This window comes from Dicentrarchus labrax, unplaced genomic scaffold (genome assembly GCF_905237075.1).
Source record: "Dicentrarchus labrax unplaced genomic scaffold, dlabrax2021, whole genome shotgun sequence".
NCBI classification, from domain to species: domain Eukaryota; kingdom Metazoa; phylum Chordata; class Actinopteri; family Moronidae; genus Dicentrarchus; species Dicentrarchus labrax.
The window spans coordinates 3578152-3595354 of NW_026136721.1; the positions used below are offsets into that span (position 1 = coordinate 3578152).

General features: G+C 40.0%; 1 long non-coding RNA gene across 1 annotated transcript; it reads left to right on the forward strand.

Annotated features, from left to right (window-relative positions):
- The first annotated feature begins 2287 nt into the window (after window positions 1-2287).
- LOC127355054 (uncharacterized) lies at window positions 2288-12414 on the forward strand. The gene is made up of 3 exons (XR_007881665.1): window positions 2288-4933; window positions 5323-5454; window positions 10589-12414. It is a non-coding gene; the product is annotated as an uncharacterized LOC127355054 (long non-coding RNA).
- Window positions 12415-17203: the final 4789 nt, after the last annotated feature.

Here is a 17203-nt window from a genome sequence, read left to right on the forward strand (position 1 = left end):
GTTCGGGCTTTATTGGTCAGCAAATAATCAAAGCACTTTTTTTTTTCTCTCCTCTGGAGGGGATTAGAAAGGCGAAGCTTAGCCCGCTGGACCAGACACTAGCGGGGAGGCCAGGGGGTCTCTCTTATCAGGGCTCGGCTGCTGGATGCAGCCCCGCTATACAGGACAGATTGCTTTCACTGTCGCCCGTCTGCGGGGAAGAACAAAGACGCTCCGCCGCCGCCGCCATAATGCCCCGGCTCTGGTGGGACACAGAGGGCTCCGAAATACGCCTTTATGTATTCATTAGGATGAGCAGTGAGATCATACATGCCTCCGCCTCCCTCCTTTCTTCTCCTCTCCTTTTCATCCATCCATCTGGCCTCCATTAAACGGGGTTAATTTCTTGCTCGTAACCTGTTTTCTCTGATTGTGCGAGCGTCAGCGGAGACCATTTGTGTGTGTTATTGTATGCTGATATAGACGATTTGCTGCTCACACACACGTCTGCAGTGTGTGATGACTAAAAGTTGGATACTTCCAAGTAAATTTAGTGGATAATACTTGGACTGAAGTAAGGTTTTAACTCCTTTTACGTGTAGTTGAGTATTTTAACACAAAAGTGTGATTATTAGTTCTGTAACACTGAAAAACTGCATTTCATGGGTAGAAAATGTCTGAACATTCCCTTTACAGTTTTAATCAACCTGGACTTTGTAACCCCAAAATGCCACCTTACTTTATGACGTCATGTCCGAGTCTTCAGAGTGTGTTGCCTGCCCAATGTTGTTTACTTGGGTATTTTTTCCTTATAAAGGTCAAAAAACGTTATTTCTCCACTTAAAATCTCCCCTGACTGATTCTGGCCTGATGCCCCGCTGTTGATGTAGTATGATATTCGATTCGGAGTCTGTTCAGTGTGCAGTATTTTATTTTCTGTGCCGTTTCTGTGTCTGACTTCCTGCCAGTGTGATCACCTCTGGTGGGATCTGAGGGCCAATACTGACATGAAGTGGACTGTTTGGGATATATAGCTATAAGAACAGGACGCAGCACATCTTCTCCAGCCTCCACTTTGAGTCTGTGAAATCGCTGCACTCATTTTCTCATTTCTGATAGAGATCATTCGCAGGAGTTTATGCTGGTTGTTGCTAACCCTCTACTGAATATGTTTCCATCATGTGATGCACATTGGCCGGAGCTTTTTCTGTAGGTTTGGATAGTTTTTTTGGCTTCATGCTCCACTGAACAGTTTTCATAAGAATGGACGGAGCGCTGCCTCCGACGCCACATCCAGTTGTCTTTATACATCTATGCTTTAAAAACGGTGTGAGAAGGGAACGGAAAAAACCAAAACGGGAGGGAAGGAAGGGAGGTTGGATGTTGACAACGAAACAGGGCGGACTGTTATTAGTGTCGGACTTACTGCCTCCTGATGTGTGGATGAGGAGAATTGTTGAGAAGTGACTGAAACATTGTTCACTAGCAGACTCTGGGACATCAGGTTGTTACTCAGAACGATCTGAAGTTACTTTTATGCTGTCAGTCGTTTCTCTTCCCCTCATATTCAGATATTACACAGCATCAAGTCTCCATCAGCTCACAACAAAACCCACTCTGCAGACGTTAACTAAAAGATGTAATGCTACAGCACAGCTAGCTTCATAATAGATGTTAGATGGTACTAACGAAAACGGGCAACAACTTTCTGATTTGGATTAATTTTGAGCAGATTATTTCCTGTTTATGGGACTTTTTATACAATTCTGTGTTTGTATGACGTATTTCTTATACTTTTTTAACAATACTTCAACAATTCAACTAGACTAATTCAACAGTAATCATAGTTTGCTACCGAAAACGGGCAACAACTCTGTATCCATTGTCGCTTGTTTCCGTCGTGTTGTCATGAATGTGCTTCTAGTGACCATAAAACCTCCAGCTGACTTGCTGTCGTCAGTCTGTCAATCACTGCGGTCAGTGACGAGGCCACGCCCCCTAAAGTCACTGTTAAAATTAGCTGAGAGGGAGCACACACAGAGTGGCTCTTAGAAACACTAAAACTGTCACAGTTGCATGACAAACACAAATTTAAAAGCCAGATTCACTGATGTAGCTGAACACATCTTAATCCAAGGTGCAGCTTTCTCCCATTGCACGCCATTGTGTAACACAGTTTGTACAGAGAGAGCTGACAGGAAATCTCTGTAAACAGAAGGACTATAAATGCTCTCGCTGGCGGCCATGTTGTTGCTCTCCTGACATCTAACCCCAATTTGCGTCACACTAATTCCAAGTTTTAAATTACACCTCCTTTCTCTGTCTCTCTCTCCATCTCTCCTTCTCTTATTATCTCTGATTTCTCCTCGTCAGTCCTTTACTCCTCACTCTTTCATTCTCTCTCTCACTCTGTGTGTTGTAGTTCCCTCGGGGCTTTGGCTCGTTTCTTGCGGAGAAGAAAGGCGAAATAAAGGCGACATAAAGGAGCAAGGAGCCCAAGGAGGCGACGTGGCGTTTGGCGGACAGAGCGGCGCCAGGCCTCGCCACCGACACACACCGTCGCGATCCAGCAGACATCCTCAGATTCCCAGAGAGCAGACTGAGACGTGTGACGTTTCAGGGGAAAGCAACCGCGGTTTGACCCCCACAGGAGTGTCACTGATACTCAGTGAGTCCGTCTGATCATTTTAATGCATCAATCATTCATCTTATTATCTTTTTGTCAGGATGTTTAACAGAAAAAATGAAGGTGAGTACAAAAGTATTTAAAAACTATGTAGGAGTTTCTCGCCATGTGGATCGATTTGATTTTTTGTGCCGAGCTTTTCACCAATGACAGTCTATAGTTGTGGTTCCTGAACATAAGGAATCCATTTTGTATAATTTATTAAACTCAGTGACATATTTTGTAGATATTCATATATTTAAACTGCAAAATGAACCCAAACTGAACTCAGTAACTGCAGGAAGTTTGTGTAAAATGAGAGATTTGGATGAATTTTGAGCAGATTATTTCCTGTTTAGGGAACTTTTTATACAATTATCTGTCTGTATTATGTAGTTTAATCATTTTTAACAATCATACGGACTTAATTGGCTTATTTTCTGACAAATTCAGTGTTTTCTTGTCCCTGACGCTTAGCCACTGTTCTATTAGACAATTTACTTTTACATTTCTTCACACATGTATAGGCCTACAGTGTATATTTCTAACGCTTTAAGTCTGTTTATACCAAGAGTTCGGGGAAAAAACAGCTGCCATAGGTCTGACTTTCGTTAATAATGCATGCAACTGTAATTAATGAGTGAATTTGTTATTTATTTGTTTTGATAATATGTATTATTTATATTTATTTTGGTGGAAGTTTGGGTTTGCGCCCAAAACTGCTTCCGTGGTTCGGGCTCAGTTCGAGGAGGAAGAAATTCTGCGAATGTATTTGCGACCCAAAGCCACATGTGACTTGTGTCAGTCAGTCTCTTTGATAAATTACAAATGGGTACAACATAGAAGAAAGAAACTAATTACTTCTGGTATCCATCCTATCGACGCTGGAATCAATCTTCAAAATGAGATGTTGTATTGAAAGTGTCAAGATTTTGAGCCCACCCCCAAGATGAGTGAGGAGGAACAAACGTTGAAAGGTTTGCAATAAAAACAGGTAATTTAATGAAAAATGGACAAATGCCAAAGCCCTTAGTTTGCCACCTCATAGCAATCCGGTGTCAGGTGTCTTATTCTGCCACGTCAAAGATCCTAATGTCATTTAATCTGATAAATATTAGTAATGTTTGTTTATTAACTTGCATTCGCTCTCCATCTACAGTCTGACTCTCAAAACCAAAACTATCTGCATGGCTTGATATGTTATTTCTTTGTCAGATCTGAATTTTGATGGATAATGACCGACAGGAGGGAGACGAACAACCCATGAAAATCTGGATAGTTAATACTTGTTTTCTAGTCCTGGAAACAACTGGAAATAAATTAAAATGCCCAATTATCCTGGAAATAATCTCTGTAGTCCTGCAACAACATTTTGATTGTATTTTAGCCCCTCAGTCAGATCGCCTACGTACACCTGGGTTAGAGAAAACCTGTAGTCATATCACACGAAAAACCCCCTACCTATAATGAACCTACGTCACAAAAAAGAGAACTAAAACTGGAGTTAAAAGTTTAAATAATTGACATACCGCTAAATTATATGACCATTTGTAAGCAACTGCTGTCCTGAATAATCAAGAAAACTCCTGGAAAAAACAGAGCAACTAAACCCCAGAACCTCTGATTGTAGCTAGAACCTTTGTATCCGGTAGTGTTGTTGATTTATTCAGGTCCGAATCTGGACATTTAATGCAAAGTATTTGAATTCTACATAGTTTTCTATAGATATGCACAGCGACCGCCCTCTACTGGTTGAAACCGACTACTGCAGTTGAATTTTACTATTGGCTGATCTGGAGGCAGATTTCATCGCCAACTAACCCCTGCTGCTATAAAACCAACGTCTCCACTCTGCAGACTGTGGCCTGACACTCAGAAAGTAAGCCTCTCTGAGCCGTTAGCTTAGCTAAGAGCAACCATGAATGTGCTTCTAGTGACTGTAAAAGCTCCAGTGGACTCTCCAGGCGGTTAGCTGTGTTAGCTCTGACCAGACTAGAATCCGTCACTCTGGTGATTGGTTCCATTATTTGTTTTCCTGTAACATGTCCTCATTAAACAGTGTATAAACTCTGGCTCTATGTTCTCTATGTAGTTGTGTTCTTACATTATCCCAAATGTTTCCAACAATGCTCAAACTGAAGGAATCCTAACCAGGAGAAGCTCACTGCAGTGACACCAATGGTGGGGAAGACAACAACTCCCATGATCCCACGCTGCTTCACGTCATCATCAAACTTCTTGTTATTGTTTTGTTGTGAGAGACCTCCAAAGCTGCTGACATTACATATTGTACGTTTAATCACTTCCTCTTAAATGGGTCTATAACAGATAAAATCAGATCCATTTATTTTATATTTAATTCAAGTTATTTTTACTCTGCTAAAGCCGCCACTTCTTCAGAGCAATGGCTGTTTATTTTTGGAATAAATTAAAGTGTAGTCTATTGTTCTGTTATAGATCTGTTTTCATGGGGGAATTATACTATTAAAACTCCACGTAAACACAACTAGTTTTCCAAGATTATCCAATATTCAAAGAGATGCTACACCAGTGCAACCAAGTCTATATTTGTGTTGTGGATGACAGATGTCATGTCGGTGCACGTGCCTGGAATGTGTATTTTCAACCGACAGATGGTTGAACTCTCCTGAAATCTGCTTCTTCGTCTCTGCGTGCAGACTCGTCGATGACACATCTGTCGGTGGCCTCGTCAGGCTGCCTCTCCACTCTCGTCTCGTCTAGGTGTATCCCAACATGGCCGCAGGACTCGCAGCCGGGCAAGAGGTGACACGACGGGCGTGGGCGTGCCGGTACGTATGTGAGACGACAGACTTTTTTTTTTTTTTAAAAGGTCATACGCAGACTGAAAATACGTGAAGCCCTCCGGGACTCGGCCTCCTGTCCCCAAGGACGAGGGCAGAGTTGAAGGGTTGAAAAGTTCATCCACCAGGGAGAAGAAAGGTGGGCGAGGCAGTCATGCAAAAATCTGACATGAAGACAGGAGGGGGGGGCAGGATTAGCTGGGGCTAAGGTGACAGAGGACAAATAATAGGCGGTACAAAAGTGAGTGTTTTACAGCGTAAACTGAGAGGTTTTATGTTTCCTTTGGGTCGAGTCGTCATTTCCAGCTGCTGATTTATTCGTTCTTAAAGGTCCAGTGTAAAAGACTGAGGAGGATTTACTGTCAGAAATTAAATAAAATATTCATAAGTATGTTTTCATTAGTGAATAATCACCTGAAAATGGGAATTGTTGTGTTTTTGTTGCCTTAGATCTGTCACTAGGCCTTCCAAGTTCTTTGTGGCCACCATAGTTTCTCCTACATGCTCGGAAGGCGAGCAGTATTCAGTTGGTTACCATCAGCAATTTCACTGCTAGATATCACTGAAATATCGAACACACTGGTCCTTTAATACAGTTGTTCCCAGCCTGGGGGTCCGGTACTCTCACTAGGGGTCGCCAAAGGCATGGAAGAAAAGTTATGGTCGTTGCCGTTTGTTGGAGCCAGCGGAGGTGACGTACTGCAAGTTGAGCTGCTCTCATTGGCTGCACAGTTTCAACTCAAAATGTTTACTGAGCTCATAAATCAACTGAGAAGTCGACTCATTTCTCTATAAGACTGAATGGTATTAGTTTTTATTGCAGCCAATGAAGCTGCCCCCTGCTGGTCGTTAGACAGAATGCAGGTTTAAGACACTTCACAGACCTGGAACCTCTGTCCTATATATATATATAAATATCATAAAATACAAAGAAATCGATTTTCTTTGTAAGTTGATTTAAATTAAACAATCTGACTGTGTATGTAAATGTTAAAGGGTTAAAAAAGGCCTTTTTGCTTTGATCTGGACTTTAAGAAAAGATGGCTGACAGTGGGTCTAATAGGAGGCTTATTAGGCTCTTTTATGTATCTCAATGTCAAATTCTGGTTTTCTCATCCAGTTTTAAACCTTAATCAGCTGAACCACGGCGCTCTGACCCAGACTGACACCGCGATGTGATCTGAGGTGACAGACTGAGAATTCCTCACATTGTTTTGGTTCATCGGAGGCCAAAACCGCTTTCAGGAAAAGCACCTCTCCGGCTTTCCAAGACAGGACAGAGGAGGACTCAACACTTCTGCTCCATCGTCTTCACCATTAATCAGCGTATAGGCAGCCGGCTCTGGACCGGCACCAGCACTTTAGGGCGTTTTTTCTTTTTTTTTTATATCAGCGCCATTCCAGGCAGATGGCGGCGTTAAGTGTGATTGGCAGGAGAAGTGGAAAGAAGCAGCGACGGAGCGAATACTGTTGCCAAGGAGCGCGTGGGGAAGAATGGGGGGGGGGGGGTGGCGGTAAGAGGGTACAGTGAACAGGAGGGGGGTTGTGGGGCGTGACCAGTCTTAATTATCCCAAAGGGTTGGCGAGCTGGTTTCTAGCCCCACTGAGGATGTTTTTGGTGGGTTTCTGATACCAAAAAATGTGAGTGACCAATGTGTTTGTTTGCCATCAGTAGTTCTGACGGCCATTCCCATGAAAGGTGGAACAACAGTAAAGAGGAAGTAGCCGGCGGTATCGGAGCATCTGAGTTTTAATCCTCGGTTTGAGATGAGTTTACCCCGATGCTGCTCTGCAAATCCCCGCTGGAATGCGCCCGCGTGCACTGAGATACGGATCGACTGACGTGGGCTGCAGAGAGGCCTCGCGGAGCAAAAGATGAACAAAAGCCAACCGCCTCCAGGTAGCAGTGTAACTGCCCCCTGAGAGGCACCAAAATGGCGGCTGGGTGTTGGGTTCATAGGGGCGAAGGCGGTGGCGGCGCCCCTCGCCCTCTCCTGCCTCTTCTATCTGAGTCACGCAATGGAGGAGGAGATAACCGACCATCGCAGGTGAGATCACCAACGCCGTTTTCAACCTGAAGTCAGGAGAAGCTCCCACAATGCTCTTTGTTTCCGCCAGCATCGACCACGCTACAGAGAAAAAACGCCGCTTCGATGCAAATCGCGTTTCCTCTCCGCCAGTCTGGGTTGTTGTTGTGGCGCTTCGAGGTAAAGAAAGTATTCATAATCCCCACATTGTTGGTTCGCCAGCCATAACAAACAAGCGACGAGCTGCGGCGCCGACGCCAGCCGAGCCCCGAAATGGTCACAGTTGTCTCAGACGAACGAGTGTTTGTCCTTATAAGTTCAGTGGAGGAGCGATGAAAGCTGGAGCTCACATCCAGCTCAGGCGGTCAGAAAACTGCATTCCCAACATTCCTCCTGCGTCCTGACAACCGAAGCCGCTGACAGACGGCGTCACTGAGGGCTGTAATTACTGCCAGTGCTCATGGGAAATATTATCATCGACAAACTACTTTCTCTGTCAACTGTGTGAGTGACGCGTATCTGAATGCCTCCACGAGCGTAATGCTGGGAAATTAATACGAAGGCATTTATCTGAATGTTGAACGTAAACACGATAAAAATATTCAGTAAGTTATTATAATGAGAAAGAAATATTTTTTTAATGACGATTAATTAGTTAAAGCTCCAGTGTGAAACATTTAAGAGGATCTATTGGCAGAAATATAATATAATATTCATAGATATGTGTTCATTCGTGTATAATCAACTGAAGATAATAATTAATTACGAGCTGTTTTTAATTACAGGGAGCGGGTTCTCTTCTAATGGCCACCATGTTGAACCACCATGTTTTCTACAGTAGCCCAGAAGGGGCAAACCAAACACTGGCTGTAGATGGGGCCTGTTTGATTTTGGCCGCCACAGTTTCCTCCTTCACATGTGCAAGCGGAGGGTGAAGTGAGGAACCTATAAAAAGTCAAATAAATCTAAATTTTAGGCCTTAAAATGTGTTATAGGTCCAGTGTAGGATTTAGTTGCACCAAGAGGTGAAGGTGCAGAAGAACGAGAACACTCCCGATATACAGCCTGTATATCAAACATGGCGGACTCCACCACTAGAGGAGAACCCGCTGCCTCTGAAGATAAAGACAGCTCATTCTGAGGTAACAAAAACACAACTATTCTTATTTTCAGGTGATCATTAACGTCCATTCGGCGTTATTGAACATATCAAATATAAACTCAGGAATTGTGGGAAACAATTAAACGTCAGTATTAAACATTGAATGAATAAAACAAATTTAAGGATATCATTTATTTATTTAAATCACACACAAAACTCACCTGTATTCAGATTTTGGAGAATTTTGTGATTTTTTTTTTTTATGTAACTGCAAATAAAATAATTCAGAATTATTTCTAATAATTTGGCTGCACAGGAAACTTTTCAGGTTGAGTTTGTTCATAATCATATTTTCCTGTGAAAAGTGTTTCTAATCCACTTTAGCATTAAGTGGCTGTCAGAGGAGGAAGTGTGTGTTTCTGTGTGTCTGTGCATGTGTGTGTGTGTGTGTGTGTGTTTCTGTGTGTGTTGAACATGTATGTGTCAGGTATGTATGTGTGCAGGTGAGTGCGGCAGTCATCCCCTTCCTCAGGGCGTCTGTCAGAGTGACTGACAGTTAAAGCGGAGGGCAGGGAGGACAGACAATACAGAGTAATGAGAGATGTGGTAAACAGGCTCGGGCCGCGCCTCCGTCGTCACCCGCGGCCGCCGCCATGGCCACCGCACGGCTAACGTGACATGTCTGCTTCACGCCGCAGCGCTTTGTTTACGCGTCAACCTGTCAAACCGGGAGAGGCTTCTGAAGTGGAAAGAGGCTCTCATTAATACTAACTGATGATTAATATTTCCAACGTGCGGCTGAGTGATTCACGTGGCGGCGGAGGCTCGGTGCGCCTCCTCGATTAGCTCCCAGCGTTTATCAACAATTATCAAGACCCCGACGTAATCTTTCCTACGTCATAATCCTTCAGGCAATTAAAGTTTTAACCATTTAGAAACATTTTAACATTCAGCATCTGAGTGTTTATCCTCCTGAATCTATGAACCACTAATTAATTATCTAAATAGGATCCATCCACAGTTTATATCAGTAAAATCCTAAACACCATAAAAATACTATACATAAAACTTTTAATAAAGGCAGAGTCCCAAATAGATGCATCTCCTTTATTAGCCCAGTGTGGCTACATGTTCTGCCAAATAAAAGCAGGTCTCCAATAGAGGCCTGGTCTGGATTTTATAGAAATTATCTGGATTTATAAAACTTCTTAAAGCTGCAAAAGTATGATCATTCATCATTACATCATCAGTGAGATTCTCCACAATTCAATTGTTTAGTGCTCGTGGAAGTATAAATATCCATTATTTATATTCCTTTAGTCCGTAACGGTCCACAGATCTAAAGAATCAAAGGTTTTAATTAAAATTAATCCGAGTTGTGAATATTATCATATTATGGCCGTTGCTCGCCGTCTTTACGCTCTGTGCTGTAAAACAACGTTCACGATCAAGTGTCATGGTCTGTCACGGCTCAGAGAACAAAGTACGACCTGAAAATCAAACTGTTAGAAACACAATTATAGAATATTATTGAGAGTTTACTGCTAAAGGAATTAAAGGCCTGTCCCTGATAAAGGCAGCGTGAGTTCAGTGATTGAAGCAAATAGATGCACATCAATAAGTATATTCGTAAGAGGAATTGCTCCGTAGCGTCCGTTCAGTGTTTCAACTCGACAGATGAGATTAGGTATTTATATATATACAGTATTTTGGGCGGAGAGTCAGTTTAACCACTTATCCTCACAGCTTGACAACATGACAGTAACACGAAGAACTGGTTCTTTTCACTTTAACACCACTAAAGAGACGATTTCTGCCTCCAACTGTATCACACCTCCGTGGATCGGTGTGTGTGTGTGTGTGTGTGTGTGTGTGTGTTCGGGACGCGTACTCTAATTGACCGACTGACTGACTGGCTGTTATTTGACGGGTTAGGACCTGCTGTGCAAATCACTCAGGGCTGCCTAATCATGCATTGTGTGTGCCCGTGAAGGAATGCCAAACTTCAGCTCGCGGTCAGGGGAGTCACCGCCGGGGCCTCGTGGATTCAAGCAGGGACAGGCCGTCGCCGCCCCCCACAACCACCTTCCCACCGGGGTCAGCGTTAGGACGACGTGAGCCGCCGCGTACGCCGTCGCCACTGACATTGTGTCTGTTTACGTGATGCTTGACTGAAATCACCAGCGTACTGAGAGGTTAAAGCGGTGGAGCCGGGAACTGTCGCTCTGCAGGGTTACGGGTTTGATTCCCGCTGAGAAAGACCACCCACGTTCCTCAGGTTGCATCTAACCGTGGCGTCCTGCTGTTGGATCCACAGACTTCATTTAAAGTGGTGGTTCCTGTTTCGCTCTACTTTAATCTGCAAAGAAACCAGCATCGGGTTAGTTAGTCAAAAATATAATATATTACTCATTACTCTTTTAAGAAGTTATATTATTACTTTACTGATTTCTCCCTGCCAACAGTAATTAGTTACACTTATATTACATTTCTGCTACTGAGACAACAAAAATAATGTACCTAATTATTTTTTCTGGAGGTAACTGTAATATTTCTACTGAAATATATAAGTTATTAGTTATTATATTACTGCTAATAATGATTTACTGCCCAGTAACAGAAAAACAATCAGGCTTGGGGAGTAATGGATTACATGTAACAGAGTCAGGATACAAAAAAAAAAGGTAATTTGGGTAACGTAGAGTCTCAGATCGAGCGCGGGCATTGTGCACTTAGCACCAATACTAGCTTAAATTTAACTGGATTTATTCACGATACTCATCAAACACTTTTTATCGCCTGTGTGTGTCCCTGTTTCATTACACCGTCTACGCTGACATCTTGTGGAAAATCTACCGGTATGTTTTCCCGCCAAGCAGTGAAAAAGGCGCCGCTGAGCGTCCAACTTTCCAACTCTCAATCTTTTGCCCGTTATGAGCGAACCATCCAGGTCGTGGTACATTCTGCCACACTGACAATGCGAACCCACTTATGTACTCAAAATAGTTAGCGCGAGTATGGAAGGATTCGAATTGAGACACAGCGTTGGAATTTGGCATTGCTTATCCTACGTATAAAAATGTTTTATACGCTTCCCGTACGTCGCTGTGCTTGAATACGTCGTCTTTTTCTACAACGACGGCTCGTCACGTTGGAAACTTTCTATTCAAACAGTCTGAATGAGTTTATTTGCTCACAGGAATTACTTTTACATACCTTTAACCTCATTATTTAACACTCTGGCCTCGTCTATTGTCAACATCCGACACTGTAACATTATAAATACGACAGAAACTAATAAAGAGTTCCCTTTAAAGCAACAATTTGTAACTTTTCCACCTTATAATAACAGTTAATTTCCATTCTGCCCCCCGTACGCCTCTTCTTGCACTACAGGATGTAACTTTGTTCAAACTGGATCAGATTTTATGGAGAATTTTTTCTTGGTTGTTGCTCAGATATTATTGTAGACAGGTGTGTGTCTGCCTTTCCAAATCATATCCAGTCAATTGAATTTACCGCACAGGTCGACTCCGGTCAGTGAACAGAGAGAAAGGAGGAACCTGAGTAAGATACTTCAGGTTTGTCTTTTTGTCTGCAGTCCTGTTGACTCATTATGTAAATGTGATGAGCAAATAAATAATTGGATGTGGATGAAAATGTCCTGAAAACAAAAACAGCTGCAGAGATGAAAAGGCAAAATGTTGCTGCTCACCTGAAGGACAAAGCTCCACAAACTGAAGAGCAGGTTAGGAACCTCAGTGTTTTACTCCGAACCAGTTTTATAACCTTAAGAACAGCTAGAGTTAGGAATCTTATGGAAGAAATAGACTTAGAAAAACTGATTCAAGCTTTTATCACGAGCAAAATGTACTATTTTAGCGGATCTCTGACAAAAAGAGTTCTGACTAAAACTAAAAGTACAGTATAAATAAAGTTGTACTACTTGTTTTTATATATATATATATAATCTATTTTTAAAAAGATATTCATTAAAACATTAGCTGAATGTGTCTGCGTGTGCAACTCTCACATTATAACTCACTCACTCTAACATTATGTGACGTGATGGTTTTAACTTTTTGATTTTTCGAAGTCAAAAACTTTCTTCTCTCATGTTGAACTGGTCATTTCTGGCGGCTGCAGCACATTAAAAACTGATTAAAACATCAAAATTAACCAACCAAAGCTCACTGTAATAACCTCACTGTGATTTATTTAGGCAGCGCAAATCTTGCTTTTCTTACTTTAAAGTGTCTTATATATTACAAAGGTGAAAGTGTATCAAAAAACATAACATAAAACATAAAAAAAAAAAAAAAAAAAAAAAATACACCACTTTACATACAATAAAGTATGTAAACAATATAACTGAGGACTTTTAAATAGAGAAAGAGTTAATGAATTATTTTACGTCATATTTCTTTCCTGAATGAGGTTGATTGAATGTCTTCAAGGTGTTTTATCCGTCACAACTGAAAACAATATCTCTGACATTTCTGCCTCTCTGGAAGCACAAACGAGAGGACAACAGATGATTTAAACTCATATGTTCCAGTGTTTGTTGATAATCTGAATCTAGAAACTGTACAATATTCAGACCCAAAGATGGATTATTGATCTGAAATCTGTTACACCGAGTCATCAACTGGATGAAAAAATCACAGAGATACATAAATAATCTGGATAATCTGAGTTATTCACAAGGTGCTTTGGCCTTTCTGTCGTTGATTACAGCAGTGGTTCCCAACCTGTGGGTCGGGACCCCACCGGGGCTCGTCAAAGCTTCGCTTCTTGATTTTAAAGGTTGTGAAGAAAACGTAATATACGCCGTCGGTCTGCAGTGTTTAGTTTATTTAATAAAGTTATGATTGTTAGATTATTATTCAAGATCTAAAAACAAGTGTATGTATAAATATATACACAAATTATAACACTTAGTACTTAATTATAAGACAATGTTAAAGTTAAAAAGAACCAAAGAGTTAATACAACAATGGACAGTTGTTAGAAATACATAATACAGACAGAAAATTATATAAAAAGTTCCTTAAAATATCCAGAAAACTCATCCAAATCTCTAGTTTTACTCTAAATGTTTGTTATTGTTATGGATTGAACATAATATAAAAGATCAATAAATAAAGTCAGTTTACTCAGTAATAGAAAAGGGTTGGGAACCAGTGGATTACAGGATGTTTGTGTGTTGTCTAAAGATAAAAACTGGCTCTACAGGAAGAATGAACTGTGTTGGGAATCAACATGAGAACGTTGCCCTTTGAAAACTTTTGGCCACAAACATCCTGAAAACAAAAACCTTTAAACAGCTTTGGTTCCTTGTGGACGCAGCGACCTCTGCTGGCAGCCGGCGGGAGGTTTAACTGGCTCACTCTTAACATTATATAGAAATATATACACAAATTCGAACACTTATAAGACAATATTTTATGTTTTAAACACATTATTTATAGCCATTAGCCGTACAGAAACCCCCAATATGTGTGATTGTGTAAAAAGTATGAATGATATGAAAAAGCTGAATTAATGTAAGAAAGTCCTGTTTGTTGTGAACGTTTTAAAGTTTGAATGGAGTTTCTGTGTGAACGTATGAATGCGTGGGAAGAGGACGAAGACGAGCGGCTCTGAAGGGTTTACTCTTTGTAATTCTGATTAAAGAAAAGTTGAATGTTTTGAAAAGGTTGAATAGAAGTGAAGTTGAATATCTGAGAGAGTTTTAATGGAGTTTCTGGCTGAAAGTATGAATGAGTTAAGAGTTAATTCATGAAAAACTGTATTGTGTTATACACATTTTATTATATTTTACTAATCAGGATGAATAATCAGGTTTATTGACAAGTAGGTTTTTACTTTGATAAAAACAATTAAACACAGAACAATATAAATAAAGATTACTCTTACAGGAGGAAGATTGAGAGAAACATTCAGAAATATATGCTGATTTAATCGTCAAGAAAATAACAGAAATTTGCTTTGAAAAGTCTCCAAATGAAGATATTTGAAGTCAATAACATTGTTGTGTCACATGAATATAAATATCTAAAAGGTAGAAATCAATAAATTGTTTTATTTCTGAGTCATTTTTGTCTATTTTCTTCTTTTCTTGCTCTTATTTTTCATAGTTTTCTCATTCTGCCTCCAGTGTTTCCTCACCACAGCTTAACAACACAAATAATCTGACTGATTGATTTTTATTGAACTTGAGTCTCTTACTTAGTCTAGTGTTCCTCAGATGGGAGTACGTCAAGGTTACTTTATTTGTACCTAGAGGTAGATTTGGTTTGTTGTAAAAGACAAAAGTATAAATACAACAAACAACTCAGACAAACATGATAAAGATAAAAGATGAAAGTGATCCAGACTCTAAAACTCAAAAAAAAAAAAAAAAAAAAAAAAAAAAAAAAAAAAAAAAAAAAAAAAAAAAATTTTTTTTTTTTTTTTAAATTTTTTTAAAAAAATTTTTTTTTTTTAAAAAAAAAAAATTTTTTTTTTTTTTTTTATATTTTTTTTTTTATTTTTTTTTTTTTTATTATTTTTAAAATTTAAAAAAATCTTTAAGGAGGGTTTCTTTTTTCGGGAGCCCAGAAGGGACAAACCAAACACTGACTCTATAGTTGTGTTCAGTTAGATGCAATCTGCCACTTCACCACTAGATGTCACTAAATCCTGCACACTGGTCCTTTAAGTGTTTTAAATAAGATTAAATAAGTATTAAACCTCTTTTTAATCAACCAACAATGTTTGTCAGCAGCTGAAAAAATACTTCAAAAGGGAAATATTCATTGGCTGATGAGTGTTCATTATCAGGAATTAATAGACGACGTGGAGGCAACTTCAGACTGCGTCCTATATTGATTAATATATTGTACCAGAGTACTCCTGATGGTAGAATCAGACACTATGAACCCAAATAAAGGCCCAGTCATACAAAGAAATTACAAAATAAAAGACTGTAAAATCTTAAAAACGACCATTTATAAATATGGAGGAAAAAAAGGGAACTTTTATCCATTTTAACATGAAACAGGTTTTTTTTTTAACTTATAATCCAAACTGGTTCTGTTCAATATTTCATGTCAAAGTGGCGGCTGTGAAAAAGTTCTGTTGGTTTAAAGTTAAAACCGAACAAATGAGTCAGGTTCCAGTCGGTCTTGGAGGATTTTCAGTGTGAAAAAGGACTCGGGTGTGTTAGCTTTGTCCTGAACCGACCCTGAAGCCTGCATGGACCCGCCGCCTCTGAGCGTATCAGACGTTTTGGCGCCGTCACTCATTCATCCATGCAGACTTCACAGAACGGCCCCGATAGCGTCCGGGTCCCTCCCCCCCGCCATCCAGCATCACGCCAGTATTTTCATGTCCTCCAGGAACTCGTAACTATGCTGGCCGGTAATGACACAATAAACAGCTGACCATGGATCAGTCCACAATGTAAACAGTTAATAAACTTTCCTTTAGTGTCGATGTAATCTTTAATATAAACAGGTGAGTTGTATATAGATTCACCTCCCGTACTGTTGTCATGAACGGGGAAATTACCTGTAGAGAGCGAAACATGTTTATTTCTGCTGTAAAGACATTTTAATATGGAGGCTTATGGAGACTCACTGCTGGAGCCAGCCTCTAGTGGCCGTTAGAGGAACGGCAGCTTTTATTTATTTATGTGTCGGCTTCATTTGCGAACCGCAAGAGGTTGCAAAGCTCTTATCAATAAATACAGAAAGTCTGTATGTCACAATAAGATGTATTATTTTAGTGTTGCTGTGGGACGAGAATAATTTGTGTAGTTATTAATCCTCCCGACCACCAGCAGCGAGTAATGCCTGTAAACTACACTTATTGTGAGGAGGATTTAACAGACTCACATGGATGCTACAGTAGTTAGTGAATTAATAATAATTATAAAATAACTTCATGTTTTAAAGAGTCCAAAGAAAGAAATTCATAAGCCAGTAACCCCCTTTTACCGGGGGAGGGGGAAAACCCGTATAGAAACGTAAATATAACAACATTCAGCCGCCCTATTAGTGAGGTCAAGATCTGTAAAAATCACCTGTAACTCAATAAATTAATTCTGAAGAGATGTTCATGAAGTTTGGTTTGTTATAAACGTTTAAATTGAACCTGATCTGTTCTAGAAATCTACATTTATAGAGAAACTGACAAAAGCTGAAGTTATAAACAAACTGTTGATGTCTGTTAATAAATCAGAAGTGTCCCAGTGGAAGTTTTGGTAATTCAGAAGGTACATTTTTAGGCATCGAGCTGATAGCTAAACCTCAGTAAACTCAGTTTATCCACCAGTTATTTTCTGATCAGCTGTATGGATCAATAATCTGTACACTGTAAAACCAACACAACACATCCTAATAAAAGAAATAATCCCCCAAACAAACTCACATAAATTAAATTAATTAGCTGCTTTTACGAGTAATTTTAAGTGACACTAACTTCGTTTTGTAGGTTACAGAAACATTCCTGATTAAGTAGTTTTTAAATATTTTGTTTTCACAATACAAATAAAAAACTATTTGATCAAGAATATTATTTTTAACTCACAAAATTTTGTTAGTTTTACTTAAAAATGTTGATG